This window comes from Cervus elaphus, chromosome 21 (genome assembly GCF_910594005.1).
Source record: "Cervus elaphus chromosome 21, mCerEla1.1, whole genome shotgun sequence".
Taxonomy (NCBI): Eukaryota; Metazoa; Chordata; class Mammalia; order Artiodactyla; family Cervidae; genus Cervus; species Cervus elaphus.
In genome coordinates this window covers 36,467,150-36,489,827 of record NC_057835.1, presented here as the reverse complement: position 1 = coordinate 36,489,827, position 22,678 = coordinate 36,467,150, and positions in this window count along the sequence as shown.

The following is a 22,678-nucleotide window of genomic DNA, read 5'->3' as shown; positions in this document are numbered from 1 at the left end:
GCTTAAGAAATGAAGCCAAACTCATAGGCGTGGGCTGGCCTCAAACACATATGATGCTCTTCCTTTAACAAATGTGTCTGATTCTGAAGCTGTGGGAATAGAAGGGTACAGAGCCATGATGTTTAAAGACTAGTGGGAGGGAGGGGGTACTGCAGGGCACGTGATTAGCTTGTGCACAATTCTCAGATTGGTTGACATTAAGGTAAAATTTTGAGCATCACCTATCTTGTGGTTTGTCTAAGTGCCTAAAGCCAGCAGTTTTCATCTGGAGGGGGTCTGCTCCCTGTAAAAACAATTTAGGAATGTGGGTCAGACCTTTATCTGTATCTCTCAGGGAACTGGGTGTTCCAGGACTCTGCTACATGTGTGGCTGGTTTATAAGCTAAATTGTTACCAGTTTCCCAGCCCAACAGCTATTTGTTTCTACATCTTCATGTTTCCTAATCACTAACTCTTGAGCCAGCCTTTGGAAACTCAAGGGAGGCCTGGGAGATTAAAGCAAAAGCTGTTAACTTCAAAGGACAGGGCACAGAGCTTGTATACATGTTCAGTTATCTGGAGAAGATGTCAGGGCTTTGCTCCAAAATCCCAAAGGTCTGAGCTGTGATCCACCCGCAGGGGCTTGTCAACACCACCAAGTAATATTCCTATCTGCTGCTGAAATTCCCAGCCCCACTTGGTCTCTTGGACCACACGACCTGAAGGGTCATGCAGCTGAACCCATTGCAGAGCCCTCTCTTGTTCTGGGCCCCACTCAAAATTAGCAGCTTTGGGGTCACTCAGTAATGGGTCAGAGCAACACGCTGAATGAGAAAAATGTTACCCCTCAAATCCCAAGAGACACCATAGCTTTTGTGCCTGTTCCTTGATTGTAGGACAGGCCGGATACAAAACCTGATCTTTCACTGTAAAAGGACTGTTTTGGAAATTCCCTGGTGGTCCAATGGTTAAGACTCCACTTTGCAGTGCAGGGGATGTGGGTTTGATCCCTCAGGGAACTGAGATCCCCATGCTACAGAGCAACTAATCATACGTTCCACAACTAAGACTCAATATAGCCAAATAAACAAAAATTTTTTTCAAAGGGCTCTCTTGACAAATCCCATACCATTGGACCCCTAGAAGTTTCACAGAGGTAGACGTCCTCTGAATGTTAGTTAGATTTATTTTCACCCTCTGACACATGAATGTCTTACCAACAAGCATAGAGTAGTTGCTACTTCTCACTCACTGGGTCCAACCAGCACCATGTCATCAATACAGTGAAGCACCATGGTGCCTTGTGGAAGGGAGTGGTGACTGACAGCCCTGTGATCTGTTCTGATGTAAGGCAGGAGAGCTGGTATACCCCTGAAATAGGGCAGTGAAGATGTAGATCTTGTCAACTGAGAGCAAACTGCTGCTGGTGGGTCTTTTCCACAAATATGGAGAAAAGGGTCTGCATCTTTCAAAGGTCTGCCATCCCTTCAGGGACACAGAATTGCTCTTGATTAACTATTTTTGTAAATATAAGCAGTTCTAATGGTTTCCACTCGGCATTTGCTACTATATAGCCCTGACTCCACAGGTCAGGGAACCCATGTGGGGATTTTGCTAGCAGCTAAGTATGTCAGCTCCAATTCTACTTTCTGGAGCAGGGAAATAACCACAGGATGGGCATAGGGTCTGACTGGACACACTGTGAGAAGGACCTGAGTGAAAACTCCATTGGTCACCTGACCTCCAGAAGCTCATATTCTGATTGAAGAACCACTGTCTCCTGGAATAAATGTAGTTCAGAGCTAGTACCTAGTAGTCCAATAAAGGTCCGATTATTTTCAGTTTCCCAAAGTACCCTGGCAAGGGGTTGTAGGTCTCTTTGGGGAAGGCTAGAAGAACGATTAATACAGTAAATTTTGGGTAGTGTGTGCTGGGGTCTTTCTTGAAGGGGACCCAGCCTTCTCTTGATTCAAGGGGTTCTGGGTCTGTAAACTGGCTCAAGTCTGGGGATTGGCTGAAGAGCTGTTGACTCTTTGATTGGGATTGTGTTAAATCCATAGATTGATGTGGGAAGAAACTGACATCTGGATAATATTGAATCTTCTGACCCATGACCATGAAATATCTTTCAATTTTGTTAGTTCTTCTTTGACTTTTTTATCAGAGTTTTATTGTTTTCTTCATTTCTATTTGCACATATTTTGTTAAATTTATACTTAAATGTTTCATTTTGAGGGACTAATGTGTTTGTGTTTGTAATTTCAAATTCTACTTGTTTATTGGTGATTGCTAGCAAAGAAATGTACTTTTTAATTTCAACTTTGTATCCTGAAACCTTACTATAATCACTTATTAGTTCCAGGAGATTTAGTTGATTCTTTTGGATGTTTCTACATAGACAATCATATCTACTATGGGCAAAAACTTTATTTTTTCTTTCCCAATCTGTGTACCTTTTATTTCCTTTTCTTGTCTTATTTTCTTAGCTTGAATTAGTATGATGTTGAAAGGAGAGTTAGAGGGGACCTCCTTGCTTTGTTTTGATCTTAGTGGAAAAGCTTTTAGTTTCTCAGTGGAAACCTTTTAAATGAAAGAACATTAACTGCAACTGAGATATTTATAAAACCTTATCTGTTCTAATGAGGTGGATGAAACTGGAGCCCATTATACAGAGTGAAGTAAGCCAGAAAGGTAAACACCAATACAGTATACTAATGCATATATATGGAATTTAGAAAGATGATAACAATAACCCTATATGCAAAACAGAAAAAGAGACACAGATGTACAGAACAGACTTTTAGACTCTGTGGGAGAAGGCGAGGGTGGGATGTTCAGAGAGAACAGCATTGAAACAAGTATACTATCAAGGGTGAAACAGCTCACCAGCCCAGGTTGGATGCATGAGACAAGTGCTCAGGGCTGGTGCACTGGGAAGACCCAGAGGGATGGGATGGGGAACACATGTAAATCCATGGCTGATTCATGTCAATGTATGGCAAAAACCACTACAATAAAAAAAAACAAAAAAAAACCAAAAAAAAAACCTTATCTGAGATATGTTAAGATTTCCCAGTGACCCTAGAGGATGTTTCAATCCCCCCTTCCCAGGTGGCGCTAGTGGTAAAGAACCTGTCTGCCAATGCAGAATATTTAAGAAACACGGATTTGATTCCTGGGTTGGGAAGATCCCCTGGAGAAAGGAATGGTAACCCATTCCAGTATTCCTTCTCGGAGAACCCCATGGACAGAGAAGCTTGGAGGGCTACGGTCTATAGGGTTGCAAAGAGTCAGACACGGCTGAAGCAACTTAGCATGTGCACATAAGTTACTCTGCATAAAAAATTAACAATCCTTGGTGCTTCATCTCCTTTATTTTTAAGGACTGAAATGGAAAGCAGAGAACAATGCCATTTGACTTCCTAAGGAAATAAAAAAATTTCTCTTCTTTACCATTGTGAAATATTATAGAATAAACATACTAAAACTGATACCTCTCTGGATAATTAGGAAGCAGCCATCTGTGTCTAAGCAAAGTCAGTGTCAAATGTGAACACACTGTCATCAGCCATAGAAACACCTCAAAACTGGGGCTGCCCAGAGTTAGGAATGCTTCTTGTCACAATTGTTAAAAATTGACATTTTAAATTTAAAATTAACAGGAGTAAGGGGTGATGAAACTTTGGTACACATCACCATTCCAAAGACCTTTTTGTTTTCTTGGATGCTTCATGATATTTTCCTAAGAAGAGAATAGTAGCAGGGGAGATTTATTGAGAAGACTTGTCTCCTCTGGGAGAGTCTCATTTAAAAAGGATAAAAATTCACTTTGGAATAAAGTGAAGCCGTTCAGAGAGTTGAGTGCAAGCCACAATGGCCAGAAAACTATCAACTGGTTACACAACGCAGCTGGAAGGGAGCTCTGGGTTCAGTTTACACAGATTTGCTACTCAATAGCGCTGCTTTAAGATATGATAAATCTACTTGTGATAAATATTTGGTTATTTTAATGATTAATCTTACAAACATCGTAAGTTCTTAATTTGAGCTTGTGTTGTGTTGCTCTTATTCCTAGCAAGAAATCTTGGTTCATATAAAGGCTTTTGAAAATCTAAGCACATATGTAGATTTCCACAATAAATAGGAGCTTTCCAGGTGACTCAGTGGTAAAGAATCTGCCTGCAATGCAGGAGACACGGGAGAGGTAGGTTTGATCCCTGAGTCGGGAAGATTCCCTGGAGGGAAATGGTAACCCACTTCAGTATTCTTGTTTGGAGAATCCCGTGGACAGAGGAGCCTGGCGGGCTATAGTGTGTGGGGTTGCAAAGAACTGGATGCAACTGAGCACGCACATGCAGTTAGGACTTCTGTAACTGTCAGTTTTAATTGAAACCACAGAAAGAGACTTGAAATATGTGAAAGATCTGTTAAGTAACTTATATTTTTGAGGCACTGTGCAAAGGATTATAAGAGAAACAGTAAAAAGTGTAATAAAGTAAGCTTGCTGTATTATTTAATGTGATAAGCCACAAACATGGACCAACACATAAGCATTTATTAAACAAACATTTCAATGCATTATTTATTATTCATCAATTAAATTGCTTAATCAGTAATTACCGGAGGAGTTCAAAGATGAAGGTGGTCAGCAAGTTTTTGACGGTGGAGGAACAGCTTGGTGCTGAAGGATAGGTAACATTTGGGTAGATAGTGAGGATGAGATGATGACAGTGGATGATGCAAATAGCTTTGACTTTGGAATCAGAAAACTCTGGGTTTTCTATTCATTTTCAGAGTCCATCTCTTCTATAAAATCTTTAAGAGTTTTTAAAAAATAAATTTTACATTCCGTTTCGTTAATTACAAAATATTGGCCATATTCTCCATGTTGTACGATGCATCCTTGCAGCCTGTCTTACACCCAACAGTTTGTACCTCCAGCTCCTCAGCCCCCGTATTGTTGCCCCTTCTCCTTCTCCCCACTGGTAGCCACTAGTTTGTTCTTCTATCTGTGAGTCTGCTGTATGAAGTCTTTATTAACATCTCCCTCTCTCCTCCTCCCACCAGCTATAAAGGACTCCCCCTTGCATTCTCACCATGAATTGTATGCGCATCACCTACAACACTTTTTAGCATTTTCAAAAACTTGTCATTCTGTTACTTCTTTGCTCTGTCACCTTGAGCAAGTAAACATATCTTTCAGTCTTAGTTTTTTTTGTAAAAGAGAGATTCCTACCACGGGGGGTGGGGGGGGTGGGGGTTGTTTTGAAAGTTACATAGAATGGTGTGTAAAAAATAACTAAGACAGTATAAAGTCCATACAAAATCTCCACAAATGTTATATTTCTATCCTTTGATATCAAGAGGGAAAGACAACAGCCTGTGTTAGGGGCAAGCAAGAGGAACAGACACACCAGGTCTCTGTGGAGGTCCATGAGGGTAAGTGAAAATTCTTACCCATATGGTACATTTATATTCCTAAAATCTTTCTTTTTTTACTCCCTTTAGACTAATCAACATAAAAAAAAAAAAAAAAAAGGCGGAGGGGGGGGGGAGTTACACCAAATGGGCTCAAATCAGCCTTCAAAAAAATTCCTATTCAATCTCTTAGTAGATTAAATTAAAAGTAAAAGAAAAATTGTTACCACTCTTTTCTGTGTAAAGTCTACAACTGACTACAACTACAACTTTTTTAAAGTTAAAAGAACCAGATATTCATTATTTCTTTACTGTAAGTTTTACCATTTGTAAATGTAATCTTGAAAAAAGAAAATAAAATGTAGTAGTTTGAGAATCTGAAAACATTGAGGAAAACAGTTTTTTTTTTTGTGTTTAGAAGAGTGTCCAGAAATGTTTAAGATTAATTTGTTACTGATTTTGATCATCTTGTTTCAAACCATTTAAATTTCATGTTTAGCTTTGTTGAATTCTGTGCAAAAATTTTGTTTCCACCCAGGGATGCTCATGAATGAAAAATAGTTACTAGATACATTTATAGGTATGAAAACCATAAAGTAGCATAAGGAATGCTCTGTTCAGGTTTGGTCAATGTAGACATTGTAAAGAGGGAATACGCAGTGAGTAACTGAAATTTCAATTGCTCGGAGCCCACAGACATCCTGTAGGCAGGAAAACATCTGTTGATATCTGTTCAGAAGTCACTGTATACTTGAAACTTCACTTGTTATGTTCACTCTTTATCCAAAAAAAAAAAAAAAAAAAGAGAGAGATAGAACAGGGAAAAAGAAAAGAAGCAGCATATTGCCCCTTTTCCATGCTGAAAGCTCAAACAGTTAATGCTGTCAGATTGCAAAGATGGTGGGTACAACCTCTTGAGGAGAAGCTGTGATTTAAAGGATCTAAAATGAGCAGACTGACACAGTTGGGCCACCTCTAAGTCTCTTAACCATCTTCTTTGGGTGAAAATCCATCCCTTTTCTCAAAGACCACACTGTGGCAATACACTTTGACTTACAGTGATTAAATACAAGTGCTTCTACAAAAACCGGGCAATGAATTTTTTCTTTCATCCTTCATGAAACCTTCCAGCAATGAAATAAAAAGTAGTCACTAAAAAACCCCACAAAAAACAAAACCAGAACTTCATTAAGACCTATTGCTCCCACTTGGAGAGTCTAAAAGTCTAAGCCAAGGGCCCCTGCCTTTTTTATTTCCCTAAAAAGGATTGCAGTCAAGATCCTAGCTTTGCAACGGGTTTAATCTGTAATCTCCATGGTATGGAGAAAGGGAGGGATTTGATTTTGTTGTTAATTATAGGAGCATATTCACAAGTGGTACATGTCAATCAATGTTTCTAGTGGGTTTAAAACATCCACATGAAAATTCACTCAGAGAACTCCCAGTTTTTGTCTAAAAGTATACACATCAATAAACTTAAAAAAAAATCATTTTCTTGTGGGATTGCTACACCCTTGAAGCAGCTTAAGTTTGATTCTTTGCGACCTTGTAGATGTCAAAAAAAAAAAAAAAAAAAAAAAGAAGCCTCTGCCAGGCTGCTGTGTCCATGGAACTCTCCAGGCAAGAATACTGTAGTGGGTTGCCATTTCCCTCCCCAGGGGAACTTCCCAACCCAGAGGTTGAACCTGGGTCTCCCACATTGCAGGCACACCTCCTGTATATAATAAATATCACAGAGAGGCAGTATACAGCTTAATGAATATGGTCAACAATATTGTAATAACTTTGTGTGGAGACAGATGGTTATTAGACTTATGGTAATCATTTCATAATATGTGCAAATACTGAATCACTATGCAGTACACTGGAAACTAACATAATATTGTACAACAACCATGTTTCAATTAAAAAAAATTAAAACTAAATATATGTGGGCCACAGAGTTTACAGAAGCATGAAAACTGGCATCTGAAAAATGCTTCTCCCCTTATCTCTTTACAGTTTTAATAAGCCACTACATGTTAATAAAATATGGTTATCTCAAAATATATTTTTCAAAGGACATATTCTGTGTCAGTTAAAGTATTGAGCCCATGAGCACTTTAGAGAGATTTATCTGAATTTTATAGTTAAAAGAAAAAAGGCCATTCTTATCAGTTCTGCACCTGTAATGAGAAAGGCCTTTGTTCTGTAAAAAGCCACAGTCTGAGGCACAGAGATGGTTTACAGCCAAGGAAGCTGTGGGTCCAGCCACGTTTGCTTGCTGCTAGGTGCCCAAAAGCTCCATGTGGCAATGGCAGGATGGACTCTTTCCTTCTGTGGGAATTCCAGGAAGAGTGAAACCTACGTCAAGTAGGTTTAGAAAAAAATACTGTTTTTTTTTTTTAAACAAATCACAACCAGATTAATACAGAAAATGCAAGGGAGAAAAATCACTGGCTCTGTCTCATCTCCCTGAGGTAATAGAGGGGAAATTTCTGGGGAGATCAGGTTTCATTTTTGTGTAATTACACACCCCATTGAATTTAATTATTTTGTATTTAAATTCCTAAAAGACAAATATCTCTCCAGTTATCTACCTTCTTTTACTTTCTGATGTAATCACATTTTTTCTGAATGGTTTGCATGAGAAAGTGGGTTTTTGGTACTGTTTGAAATGAGAGCTCTCTTTGCAAAGAGTTTTCACTGTCTAGTCTATAGCTAAGCTCATTTTACGTGAAAAATTAATAATTGGCTAAGGCTCTTTATTTGAAAACCACGAAATCTTATTCTCATGTCATCCAACTTTCCGAGGCTACTGTGAAAACTTTTCAAGATCTGATCATTAGGCCCTTTGAAGGGTCATCTCCTGCCTGGGCCTCCCCACTGGGCTGGCTGCATACTGGAAAGGAGATGAGGTTTTGAAAGATTTATCTCAGAGGCCAGAGATTTCAACCCAATGTCAGACATTCTGTAACTTTTCTCCGTGTGGGTTTGACAACGTCGTCTGTCTAAATTAGGTCCAGAGTAGATTGTTGCCAAGTGTGGTCATGGGAAGAAGATTGGTGGAGAGACCTGCTTTCTCTCTAAGTCTTGCTCTGCTGTTAATTTGTTACTTGACTCATACTGTCATTCAATATTTATTCAACCTTTGTGAAGGCCAACTGGTGGTATATGGTCAGTTTTCTTCTTCAATGTCAGGAAGGTCTCTGGACTCAGATAGCCCCAGTTTTGCGACTAATGTGTCCCTGTGCATTTGCTTTCTTTCTCCAGGCCTCAGTTTCCTTATTTATAAAAGGGAGATAATAATTTATATTTCACATATTTGATTGGGATGCAGAAGAGACACTTCCCAGGTGATGCTAGTGGTAAAGAACCTGCCTGCCAATGCAGGAGACCTGAGAGACATGGGCTCGATCCCTGGGTAGGGAAGATCCCCTGGAGGAGGTTATGGCAACCCACTGCAGTATTCTTGCCTGGAGAATCCCATGGAGAGAGGAGCCTGGTGGGCTACAGTCCTTGGGGTCTCAGAGTGTCGGACACGACTGTAGTGACTTAGTGCATGCAGCTATTCACAGAAGAGACACTGAAGGCAAAGTGCCTGCTAAAACACCTGGCCATCTGTAAGTGTCCTGCAAATAGCAGCTGTTACTGTCACACTGAAAAGGAGATGGTAGGGGCAGTGGATTCTCACTGAAATGAGAATCGGAAGTTCTGACTTGAGTCCTTGGTTTACCACTTGGCCTTGGGCAAATAACATAAACTTTTTCAGCTGGAGGCCATATCTGTGCAGAGAAGACAAGGGGGTCTTGCCTGTCTCAGGGTCATTTAGAGGATTAAAATAGACGAGTGTGAAAGCACTGCCTTTAGTCTCTCTCTACTCCCCATCCCTCAGTACCTAGAAGGAATGTTACACAACACACCTTTGGTCTTACTTAACATTTGTCAAGGGCTTTCAATTTCCTCCAGAATTAAGTCCATGGCATTTATGAGCATGGCATTCTAAGCTGGGCACCCCAGTCTTTCTTAGGCTACAGTTGCCATCCCATTCCACCTTTCCATTGTCTCTGACTATTAATAATCTCTAACCACATGGAACAAAAGCCCGTTTCCTTGATCACACTTGGCCTTTGTACAGACTATTCCTTCTACTTAAATATTTTATGTTAACACATATATGCGGAATCTAGAAAAGTGGTATAGAGATCTTATTTGCAAAACAGAAATAGAGATACAGACATAGAAAACAAAAATATGGACACCAAAGAGGGAAAGAGGGGGTGGTTGGATGGATTGGGATTGATATTTATACACTATTAATTCTACGTATAAAGTAGATAACTAATGAGAGCATAGTGTATAGCAAAGGGAACTCTACTTAGTTCTCTATGGGGATCTAAATGAGAAGGAAATCCAAAACATAGGGGGTATATGTAGACATACAGCTGATTCACTTTGCTGTACAGTAGAAATTAGCATAACATTGTAAAGCAACTATACTCCAATAAAAATTTTAAAAAATAGAATAAGCATCTTATGTGTAATGAAAAAAATGTAAAATATTGTAATTACAGTTGGTGATAGACAGGGAAGCCTGGTGTGCTGCAGTCCATGGGGTTGCAAAGAGTCAGACATGACTGAGCGGCTGAACTGAACTGATAAAATAAATGTATTTGCTATAAAAAATGATGCCTTCATTCTGGAACAAACAAATGGCCTTCGTTTTTTATCAACACATCTATTTTCTTAAGAATAAGGCAGTGTTTTACTCACCTTTGCATCCCAAGAGGCTGGGACAATGCCTGACATGTCTTTGGCATTCAATAAATTATTTTTAAACAAAAGAAGGAAAGAAAGTGTTAAAGCCATTATTGTTTAATTCATTTTTACTGTAACAGGCAAGCCCATAATTTTTTAAGTTAAAAAAGGAAAAGACCATAGGCATTTGGAACACATTGCTCCAAAGAGTCAGTCTGAGTTGAATTGGCACTCCAGGCAAGAGGGATCTCTCAGCTACTTTCAACAATTGTAATTTCAATATTTCTTGGTATTAAAATAACAAAAGGGTCAACCTTTTCTTTCTTCTAGTTCACATCAATAATACAGAGTTCTTTGTAAGGAAAAATAATTAACTAATTCAAAAATGTGATCCATATAATGGTTTGATTTGGTTTGAGTCTTCATAGAAAAATGAAAACTGGTCTTTATAGGAATTAAAAACAAATCCTAGTCAGGTGTCCTAAAATTTCAACATACATGACTAAAAAGTAATTACCAACTCGAAGCAGAAAAAAAGATATGGCAGGAGGGGAGGAAAATGGATAAATATAAGAAAAAAAAGAAAGACTTGGGAGCTTTGAAGCTTTCTCAATACAGCGGGCAGCTCTATCTAGGACGATTTCTTGGTTTCATGAGATATCACTAAGTTTGTGGGTAAGTGTGCTTTGGGACTCTGTCTAGTTCCCTTTCTTATCTTTTCAACATCCAAGCATCTAAGTATTTTTGCTGTTGGTCTCTTCACACTACCTTGGTCTCAACAGGTCTGTGAGCCTGTGAAGTGACCCAGGGCTCTAATTTTCCTTCTTTCTGCATTACAACCCCATGGTCTTTCAGAAGCTCTCAGCTAAAGCAAATCCACCCTAGGGTGCAGCCCTCCTAGGGGGTTTCACATTTGAAAAGAGGTCAGCAAGGTAACCAAAATGCATTTCTAAAGAATAGAATTTCAAGAGCTGTGAGAAAGAAAAGTGTAAAATCTGATGTTTCTGGAGGAAGTAAATGTTAGCCTTGGAAGTCATCTCAGTTCCTCATCATTCAGTCAATTCTCAGCCAGGGGTTGTGGCCATTGGGTTTTCTCTCACTCGAAATGGAAGGGCCTGGAGGAAATACTGCTGCTGAGGCAAGAGCTGGTAGCAGATGATTACATATACGTGATAAAAAATGGGATCACACCAGTGAAGGCTGCAGCACTGAAACCTACTCAGTGTTGGCATCTAAGCTTTTCATCTACAGTTGTAAATAATGTTCCCTGAAGTCCATTTTTGTTTGTTTTTAATTTATTTTTTTATTGAAGAATAATTACCTTACAGAATTTTGTTGTTTTCTGTCAAACCTCAACATGAATCAGCCACAGGTACACATATATCCCCTCCCTTTTGAACCTCCCTCCCATCTCCCTCCCCATCCCACCCCTCTAGGTTGATACAGGGCCCCTGTTTGAGTTTCCTGAGCCACACAGCAAATTCCTTTATGTTTCCATGTCATTCTTTCCATACATCTCACCCTCTCCTTCCCTCTCCCCATGTCCATAAGTCTATTCTCTATGTCTGTTTCTCTGTTGCTGCCCTGTAAATAAGTTCTTCAGTACCATTCTTCTAGATTCTGTATATATGTGTTAGAATATGATACTTACCTTTCTCTTTCTGACTCACTTCACTCTGTATAATAGGTTCTAGGTTCATCATCTCATCAGAACTCACTCAAATGCATTCCTTTTTATGGCTGAGTAATATTCCATTGTGTATATGTACTACAACTTTATCCATTCATCTGTCGATGGACATCTATGTTGCTTCCTTGTTCTAGCTATTGTAAATAGTGCTGCAATGAACAATGGGATACATGTGTCTTTTTCAATTTTGGTTTCCTCAGGGTATATGCCTAGGAGTGGGATTGCTGGCTTATATGGTGGTTTCATTCCTAGTCTTTTAAGGAATCTCTGTACTGACTTCCATAGTGGCTGTATCAATTTACATTCCCAACAAAAGTACAAAAGCGTTCTCTTTTTGCCACACACCCCCCAGCATTTATTGTTTGTAGACTTTCTGAAGATGGCCGTTCTGACTGGTGTGAGGTGATATGTCAGTTTTGATTTGCATTTCTTTAATAATGGGTGATGTTGAACATCTTTTCATGTGTTTGTTAGCCATCTGTATGTCTTCTTTGGAGAAATGTTTGTTTAGGTCTTTCCCCCACTTTTTGACTAGGTTGTTTGTTTATCTGGCATTGAGTTGTATGAGCTGCTTGTATATTTTGGAAATTAATCCTTTGTCAGTTGTTTCATTTTTTAAATTATTTTCTCCCATTCTGAGGGTTGTCTTTTCACCTTGCTTATAGTTTCCTTTGTTATGCAAAAAGCTTTTAAATTTTATCAGGTCCCACTTGTTTATTTTTGTTTTTATTTCCATTACTCTAGGAGGTGGATCATAGAGGATCTTGCTTTGATTTATGTCATCGAGTGTTCTGCCTATGTTTTCCTCTAAGAGTTTTATAGTTTCTGGTCTTATGTTTAGGTCTTTAATCCATTTTGAGTTTATCTTTGTGTATGGTGTTAGGAAGGGTTATAATTTCATTATTTTACATGTAGCTGTCCAGTTTTCCCAGCACCATTTATTGAAGAGGCTGTCTTTGCCTCATTATATATTCTTGCCTCCTTTGTCAAAAATAAGGTACCCATAGGTGCATGGGTTTATTTCTGGGCTTTCTATATTATTCCATTGGTCTATATTTCTGTTTTTGTGCCACTACCATACTGTCTTGATGACTGTAGCTTTGTAGTATAATCTGAAGTTAGAAAGGTTGATTCCTCCAACTCCATTCTTCTTTCTTAAGACTACTTTGGCTATTTGGGGTCATTTGTGTTTCCACATGAATTGTAAAATTTTTGTTCTAGTTCTGTGAAAAATGCCATTGGTAATTTGATAGGGATTGCATTGAATCTGTAGATTGAGTTTTGTAGTATAGTCATTTTCACAATATTGATTCTTCCTACCCAGGAACATGGAATATCTGTTTATGTTGTCTTTGATTTCTTTCATTAGTGTCTTATGATTTTCTGTGCACAGTTCTTTTGTCTCCTTCAGTTCAGTTCAGTCCAGTTGCTCAGTCATGTCTGATTCTTTGCCACCCCATGAATCGCAGCACACCAGGCCTCCCTGTCCATCACCAACTCCCGGAGTTTACTCAAACTCATGCCCATCGAGTCGGTGATGCCATCCCGCCATCTCATCCGCTGTCGTCCCCTTCTCCTCCTGCCCTCAATCCCTCCCAGCATCAGGGTCTTCTCCAATGAGTCAACTCTTTGCATGAGGTGGCCAAAGTACTGGAGTTTCAGCTTCAGCATCAGTCCTTCCAATGAACACCCAGGACTGATCTCCTTTAGGATGGACTGGTTGGATCTCCTTGCAGTCCAAGGGACTCTCAAGAGTCTTCTCCAACACCACAGTTCAAAAGCATCAATTTTTCGGCGCTCAGCTTTCTTCACAGTACAACTCTCACATCCATACGTGACTACTGGAAAAACCATAGCCTTGACTAGACGGACCTTTGCTGGCAAAGTAATGTCTCTGCTTTTTAATATGCTATCCAGGTTGGTCATAACTTTCCTTCCAAGGAGTAAGCGTCTTTTAATTTCATGGCTGCAATCACCATCTGCAGTGATTTTGGAACCCCCCCCCCCACAAAAAAAAAGTCTAACAGTGCTTCCATTGTTTCCCCATCTATGTCCCATGAAGTGATGGGGCCAGATGCCATGATCTTAGTTTTCTGAATGTTTAGCTTTAAGCCAGCTTTTTTACTTAGGTAAGTTTATTCCTAGATATTTAATTCTATTTGTCGCAATGGTGAATGGGATTGATTCCTTACTTTCTCTTTCTGATTTTTCATTGTAGTATATAAAACTGCAAGTGATTTCTGTGTATTGATTTTGTATCCTGTGACTTTACTATATTCACTGATTAGCTGTAGTCATTTTCTGATACTATCTTTATGGTTTTCTATGTACAGTATCATGTCACCTCAAACAGTGAGAGCTTTACTTCTTTTCTGATTTGGATTCCTTTTATTTCTTTTTCTTCTCTGATTGCTGTATCTAGGACTCCCAAAACTATGTTGAATAATTGTGATGAAAGTGGACACCCTTGTCTTATTCCTGATCTTAGGGGGAATGCTTTCAGTTTTTCACCATTGAGAATAATATTTGCTGTTGGCTTATCATATATGGCCTTTACTATGTTGAGGTAGGTTCCTTCTATGCCCATTTTTTGAAGAGTTTTAATCATAAACGGGTGCTGAATTTTGTCAACGGCTTTTTCTGCATCTATTGAGATTATCATATGATTTTTATCTTTCAATTTGTTAATGTGGTGTATCACATTGATTGATTTGTGTATATTGAAGAAACCTTGCATTCCTAGAATCAACCCAACTTGATCATGGTATATGAGCTTTTTGATGTGTTGCTAAATTCTGTTTGCTAACATTTTGTTGAGGATTTTTGCATCTATGTTCATTGGCAACCCACTCCAGTACTCTTCCCTGGAAAATCCCATGGACAGAGGAGCCTGGTAGGCTACAGTCCATGGGGTTGCAAAGAGTCGGACATGACTGAGTGACTTCACTTCATCAGTGATATTGGCCTGTAGTTTTCTTTTTGTGTGTTGTCTTTGTCTGGTTTTGGTATCAAGATGATGATAGTCTTGTAGAATGAGTTTGAAAGTGTTCCTTCCTCTGTAAATTTTTGAAAGAGTTTTAGAAGGATAGGCATTAGCTCTTCTCTAAATGTTTGATAGAATTCTCCTGTGAAGCCATCTGGTCCTGGACTTTTGTTTTTTGGGAGATTTTTGATCACAGCTTCAATTTCAGAGCTTGTAGTGGGGCTCTTCATAATTTCTATTTTTTCCTGGCTCAGTCTTGGAAGATTGAACTTTTCTAAGAATCTGTTCATTTTCCCCAGGTTATCCATTTTATTGCCTTATAGTTGTTCATAATAGTCTCTTATAATCCTTTGTATTTTTGCATTGTCTATTGTAATTTCTCCTTTTTCATTTCTAATTTTGTTGATCTGACTCTTCTCTCTTTTTTTCTTGCTAAGTCTGGCTAAGGTTTGTCAATTTTATTTCTCTTCTCAAAGAACCAGTTTTTAGTTTTATTAATCTTTACTATTGTTTCTTTCATTTCTTTTTCATTTATTTGTGCTCGGATCTTTATGATTTCTTTCCTTCTACTAATTTTAGGGGTTTTTTGTTCTTCTTTTTCCAGTTGTTTTAGGTGTAGAGTTAGGTTGTTTATTTGATGTTTTTCTTGCTTCTTGAGGTAGGATTGTATTGCTATAAACATCCCTCTTACAACTGCCTTTGCTGCATCCCATAGATTTTGAGTTATTGTGTTTTCATTGCCATCTGTTTATAGAAATTTTTTTACTTCCCTTTTGATTTCTTCAGTAACCTGTTGGTTATTTAGAAACATGCTGTTTAATCTCCATGTGTTTTTGTTTCTTACAGTTTTTTTTCTTGTAATTGATACCTAGTTTTATAGTGCTGTGATTAGAGAAGATGCTTTATATGATTTCAATTTTCTTAAATTTGCTGAGGTTTGATTTGTGACCGAAGATGTGGTCTATCCTTGAGAATGTTCCATGTACACTTGAGAAGAAGGTGTTTTCTTTTGCATTTGTGTGGAATGTTCTGAAGATATCAATGAGATCCATCTCATCTAATGTATCATTTAAGACTTGTGTTTCCTTTTAATTTTCTGTTTTGATAATCTGTCCATTGGTGTGAGTGGGGTGTTAAAGTCTCCTACTATTGTTGTGTTACTGTCATTTTCTCCTTTTATGGCTGTTAGTGTTTGTATTATGTATTAAGGTGCTGCTATGTTGGGTGCATAGATGTTTACACTTGTAATGTCTCCCTCTTGGATTGATCCCTCGATCATTATGTAGAGTCCCTCCTTATCTCTTATAATATTCTTTATTTTAAGATCTATTTTGTCTGATATGCGGATTGCTACTCCAGCTTTCTTTTGCTTCCCATTTGCATGGAATATATTTTTCCATCCCCTCACTTTCAGTCTATATGTGTCTTTAGGTCTGAATTGGGTTCCTTGTAGACAGCATATATATGGTTCTTGTTTTTGTATCCATTCAGCCAGTATGTGTCTTTTGGTTGGAGCATTTAATCCATTTACATTTAAAGTAATTATTCATATATATGTTCCTATTGCCATTTTCTTAATTGTTTGGGTTGATTTTGTAGATCTTTTTTCTTCTTTTGTATTTCTTGACTGTACAAGTCCCTTTGACATTTGTCATAAAGCTGGTTTGGTGGTACTGAATTCTCTTAACTTTTGCTTGTCTGAAAAGCTTTTTATTTCTCCATCAGTTTTGAATAAGATCCTTGCTGGGTACAGTAATCTTGGTTGTAGATTTTTCACTTTCAGTACTTTAAATATATCCTGCCATTCCCTTCTGGCCTGCAGAGTTTCTGCTGAAAGATCAGATGTTAAGTATATGGAGTTTCCCTTGTATGTTACTTGTTGCGTCTCCCTTGCTGTTTTTAATATTCTTTCTTCGTGTTTAGTCTTTGTTAGTTTGATTAGTATGTATCTTGGCATGTTTCTCCTTGGGTTTATCCTGTATGGGACTCTTTGAACCTCTTGGACTTGATTGACTATTTCCTTTTCCATGTTGGGAAAATTTTCAACTAAAATCTCTTCAAAAATTTTCTCATACCCTTTCTTTTTCTCTTCTTCTTCTGAGACCCCTTTAATTTGAATGTTGGTGTATTTGATATTGTCCCAGAGGTCTCTGAGACTATCCTCAGCTCTTTTCATTCTTTTTACTTTATTCTGCTCTTCAGAAGTTATTTCCACCATTTTATCTTCCAGCTCACTGATTCATTCTTCTGCTTCAGATATTCCGCTATTGATTCCTTCTAGAGTATTTTTAATTTCAGTAATTGTGTTGTTTGTCTCGGCATGTTTATTCTTTAATTCTTCTAGGTCTTTGTTAATTGATTCTTGTATTTTCTCCATTTTGTTTTTAAGATTTTTGATCATCTTTGCTATGATTATTCTGAATTCTTTTTCAGGTAGTTTGCCTGTTTCCTCTTCATTTACTTGGATTTCTATGTTTCTAGTTCATTCCTTCATTTGTGTAGTATTTCTCTGCCTTTTCATTATCATCATCATCATCATTATTATTTAACTTATTGTGTTTGAGGTCTCCTTTTCCCAGGCTTCAAAGTTGAATTCTTTCTTCCTTTGATTTCTGCCCTCCTAAGGTTGGTCTTGGAGAAGGAAATGGCAACCCACTCCAGTACTCTTGCCTGGAAAATCTCATGGATGGAAGAGCCTGGTAGGCTGCAGTCCATGGGGTCGCAAAGAGTCAGACATGACTGAGCGACTTCACCTTCAAGGTTGGTCTAGTGGTTTGTGTAAGCATCTTATAGGGTGAGATTTGTGCTGAGTTTTTGTTTGTTTGTTTTTCCTCTGATGGGCAAGTCTGAGTGAGGTGATAATCCTGTCTGCTGATGACTGCACAGGGTGCTACTGGTGGTTGGGTGATGCCAGGTCTTATATTCCAGTGGTTTCCATTGTGTGAGTTCTCATTATTTGATACTCCCGCCAAGGAGTGGCAGCTGCCTGGGAGCAGGAGGGCTGAGAGGAGCTACTCCAAGTTCAAGGTCAGGAGGTGCAGCCGTGAGGAGATACCCCTCGTCCAAGGTAAGGAGCAGCGGCTGTGCTTTGCTGGAGCAGCCGTGAAGAAATACCCCACATCCAAGGTAAGAGAAACCCAAGTAAGACGGTAGGTATTGCGAGAGGGCATCAGACGGCAGGCACACTGAAACCATAATCACAGAAAACTAGCCAATCTGATCGCAGGACCACAGCCTTGTCTAACTCAATGAAACTAAGCCATGCAGTGTGGGGCCACTCAAGACAGACGGGTCATGGTGGAGAGGTCTGACAGAATGTGGTCCACTGGAGAAGGGAATGGCAAACCACTTCAGTATTCTTGTCTTGAGAACCCCACGAACAATATGAAAAGGCAAAATGACAGGACACTGAAAGAGGAACTCCCCAGGTCAGTAGGTGTCCAATATGCTACTGGAGATCAGTGGAGAAATAACTCCAGAAAGAATGAGGAGATGGAGCCAAAGCAAAAACAATACCCAGTTGTGGATGTGACTGGTGATAGAAGCAAGGTCTGATGCTGTAAAGAATAATATTGCATAGGAACCTAGAATGTTAGGTCCATGAATCAAGGCAAATTGTAAGTGGTCAAACAGGAGATAACAAGAGTGAATGTCAACATTCTAGGAATCAGTGAACTAAGATGGACTGGAATGGGTGAATTTAACTCAGATGACCATTATATCTACTACTGTGGGCAGGAATCCTTTAGAAGAAATGCAGTAGCTATCATGGTCAACAAGAGAGTCCGAAATGCAGTATTTGGATGCAATCTCAAAAATGACAGAATGATCTCTGTTCGTTTCCAAGGCAAACCATTCAATATCACGGTAATCCAAGCCTATGCCCCAAACAGTAATGCTGAAGAAGCTGAAGTTGAACAGTTCTATGAAGACCTACAATACCTTTTAGAACTAACACCAAAAAAAGATGTCCTTTTCATTATAGGGGACTGGAATGCAAAAGTAGGAAGTCAAGAAACACCTGGAATATCAGGCAAATTTGGCCTTGGAGTATGGAATGAAGCAGGGCAAAGGCTAATAGAGTTTTGCCAAGAGGACCCACTGGTCATAGCAAACACCCTCTTCCAACAACACAAGAGAAGACTCTACACATGGACATCACCAGATGGTCGACACTGAAATCAGATTGATTATATTCTTTGCAGCCAAAGATGGAGAAGCTCTATACAGTCAGCAAAGACAAGACTGGGAGCTGTCTGTGGCTTGGATCATGAACTCCTTATTGCCAAATTCAGACTTAAAATGAAGAAAGTAGGGAAAACCACTAGACCATTCAGGTATGACCTAAATCAAATCCCTTATGACTCTACAGTGGAGCGAGAAATAGATTTAAGGGACTAGATCTGATAGACAGAGTGCCTGATGAACTATGGATGGAGGTTCGTGACATTGTACAGGAGACAGGGATCAAGACCATCCTCATGGAAAAGAAATGCAAAAAGGCAAAATGGTTGTCTGAAGAGGCCTTACAAATAGCTGTGAAAAGAGAAGTGAAAAGCAAAGGAGAAAAGGAAAGATATTCCCATTTGAATGCAGAGGTCCAAAGAATAGCGAGGAGAGATAAGAAAGCCTTCCTCAGTGATCAATGTAAAGAAATAGAGGAAAACAACAGAATGGGAAAGATTAGAGATCTCTTCAAGAAAATTAGAGATACCAAGGGAACATTTCATGCAAAGATAGGTTTAATAAAGGACAGAAATGGTATGGACCTAACAGAAGTAGAAGATATTAAGAAGAGGTGGCAAGAATACACAGAAGAACTGTGCAAAAAAGATCTTCACAACTGAGATAATCATGATGGTGTGATCACTCACCTAGAGCCAGACATCCTGAAATGTGGAGTCAAGTGGGCCTTAGAAAGCATCACTATGAACAAAGCTAGTGGAAGTGATGGAATTCCAGTTGAGCTATTTCAAATCCTGAAAGATGATGCTGTGAAAGTGCTACACTCAATATGCCAGGAAATTTGGAAAACTCAGCAGTGGCCACAGGACTGGAAAATTCAGTTTTCATTCCAATCCCTAAGAAAGGCAATGCCAAAGAATGCTCAAACTACCACATAGTTGCACTCATCTCACATACTAGTAAAGTAATGCTCAAAATTCTCCAAGCCAGGCTTCAGCAATATGTGAACCGTGAACTTCCAGATGTTCAAACTGGTTCTAGAAAAAGCAGATGAACCAGAGATCAAATTGCCAACATCTGCTGGATCATCAAAAAAGCAAGAGAGTTCCAGAAAAACATCTACTTCTGCTTTATTGACTATGCCAAAGCTTTTGACTGTGTGGATCACAGTAAACTGTGGAAAATTCTGAAAGAGATGGGAATACCAGACCACCTGACCTGCCTCTTGAGAAACCTGTATGCAGGTCAGGAAGCAACAGTTAGAATTGGACATGGAACAGCAGACTGGTTCCAAATAGGAAAAGGGGTACGTCAAGGCTTTATATTGTCACCCTGCTTATTTAACTTATATGCAGAGTATATATGCAGTATATATGCAGAGAAACGCTGGGCTGGAAGAAACACAAGCTGGAATCAAGATTGCTGGGAGAAATATCAATAACCTCAGATATGCAGATGACACCACCCTTATGGCAGAAAGTGAAGAAGAACTAAAGAGCCTCTTGATGAAAGTGAAAGAGGAGAGTGAAAAAGTTAGCTTAAAGCTCAACATTCATAAAACTAAGATCATGGCATCTGGCCCCATCACTTCATGGGACATAGATGGGGAAACAATGGAAGCAGTGTCAGACTTTATTTTTTTGGGCTCCAAAATCACTGCAGATGGTGACTGCAGCCATGAAATTAAAAGACGCTTACTCCTTGGAAGGAAAGTTATGACCAACCTGGATAGCATATTAAAAAGCAGAGACATTACTTTGCCAGCAAAGGTCCGTCTAGTCAAGGTTATGGTTTTTCCAGTGGTCATGTACGGATGTGAGAGTTGTACTGTGAAGAAAGCTGAGCGCCGAAAAATTGATGCTTTTGAACTGTGGTGTTGGAGAAGACTCTTGAGAGTCCCTTGGACTGCAAGGAGATCCAACCAGTCCATCCTAAAGGAGATCAGTCCTGGGTGTTCATTGGAAGGACTGATGCTGAAGCTGAAACTCCAGTACTTTGGCCACCTCATGCAAAGAGTTGACTCATTGGAGAAGACCCTGATGCTGGGAGGGATTGAGGGCAGGAGGAGAAGGGGACGACAGCGGATGAGATGGCGGGATGGCATCACCGACTCGATGGGCATGAGTTTGAGTAAACTCCGGGAGTTGGTGATGGACAGGGAGGCCTGGTGTGCTGCGATTCATGGGGTGGCAAAGAATCAGACACGACTGAGCTACTGAACTGAACTGAGGGTTAGTTCTCTTGTTGTCTAGGGTCTTGGAGTGAGTACTCCCACTCCAAAGGCTCAGGACTTGATCTCTGTTATGGGTAGCAGGGATGAGGATGGGGTGATTGTGGGAGGGAAGTGGAAAGACCTCAGATCTACCAGTTCTGGGCTTTTTGCAGTAAACTCTGAAGTGAATTTTTAAGGCTGTCAATACACTTCTCAATGGCTCAGTCATGTCTGACCCTCTATGATCCCATAGACTATAGCCTGCCAGGCTCCTCTGTCCATGAATTTTCCAGGCAAGGATACTGGAGTGGGTTGCCATTTCCTTCTCCAGGAAATCTTCCCGACCCAGGGACCGGACCCCCATTACTTGTGTTTCCTGCATTGATAGGCACCTTCTTTACCACTAGTGCCACCTGGTCAGTCATAGTTTAGAAATACACAGTTTAGAAATTTACTGTTAAAATTTTAATGAAAATTCAGGTTTAGTGAAAACAAAGCCACTGAGCAGTCAGGTTCTGATTGTTACTCTAAAGCAGAGGACATAAGCAGGGGAATGGTCCTATGTTCTCCTTGAGCCATTAGTTTTTATTTTATCTGGCATGTAAACTATGCCTTTTTAAATGCCAAGCAAGTGTCTTAAAGAGGAAAACAAAATCACTGTAAAAAGACCTCAACACATTGACTAGGATAAAATCCTGAAATCTTGTGTTGGGAGGCAATTTAAAGATCATCCACCCTTTGACTTTTACAAGTTAAAGAAATGGGAGAAGAGGGTGACGTTCATAATTTTGTCTTGGAATCCATAAAACCTCATTTATTCTGTGTCACAGTCCTCTTTGTGTGATGTTAGGCAAGTTGCTTATATTTTCTGTAAAGGGTGGTAAACTGGTAGTTATAGATTCAGTCTAAACCTATGTTTAGCTTTTTTCCTACAGCATTTCCTCCTAAAAATCTGGATATTCAGTTTCTCTTGGACAGAAAACGGTAAGTGGGGCAGGAGAGAAGGTGACGGTCAGTTGCTTTGGGGTTTGCATTTTCTATGACACTTGTCCAGAGCTGAGTAGTATCATCTCTTTGAGTTTTGTGCTGTCTTGGTTGCCACTATCCTCTCCACTCTCTACTCTTTTCCTGGCCCACTCCTTTCATTCATTATCTGTATCTGGAAGGCACTGAGATCTCTGAACTAGACATCATGTGTCAATATTACTATCTGTAAAACGGGTAGCACAGAGGGTGATGCTAGAAAAAAATGTCCAAATTTAGTTGATGATTGGCATCTCAAAAAAATACAAATTCTTGGGTTCAACCCATGTAGATTCTGACTCAGTGGATATAGAATAGGAGTTAAGGGGGTCTCTGATTTTTTTTTTCAAAGTTCTGCAGTTTATGGCTGCAATTAGCTAGGGTTTTAGAATCCTGACTTAAATATCTCTAAAATTCTATCAATCCAAACTCACCCCCAGAATTCTAGTTT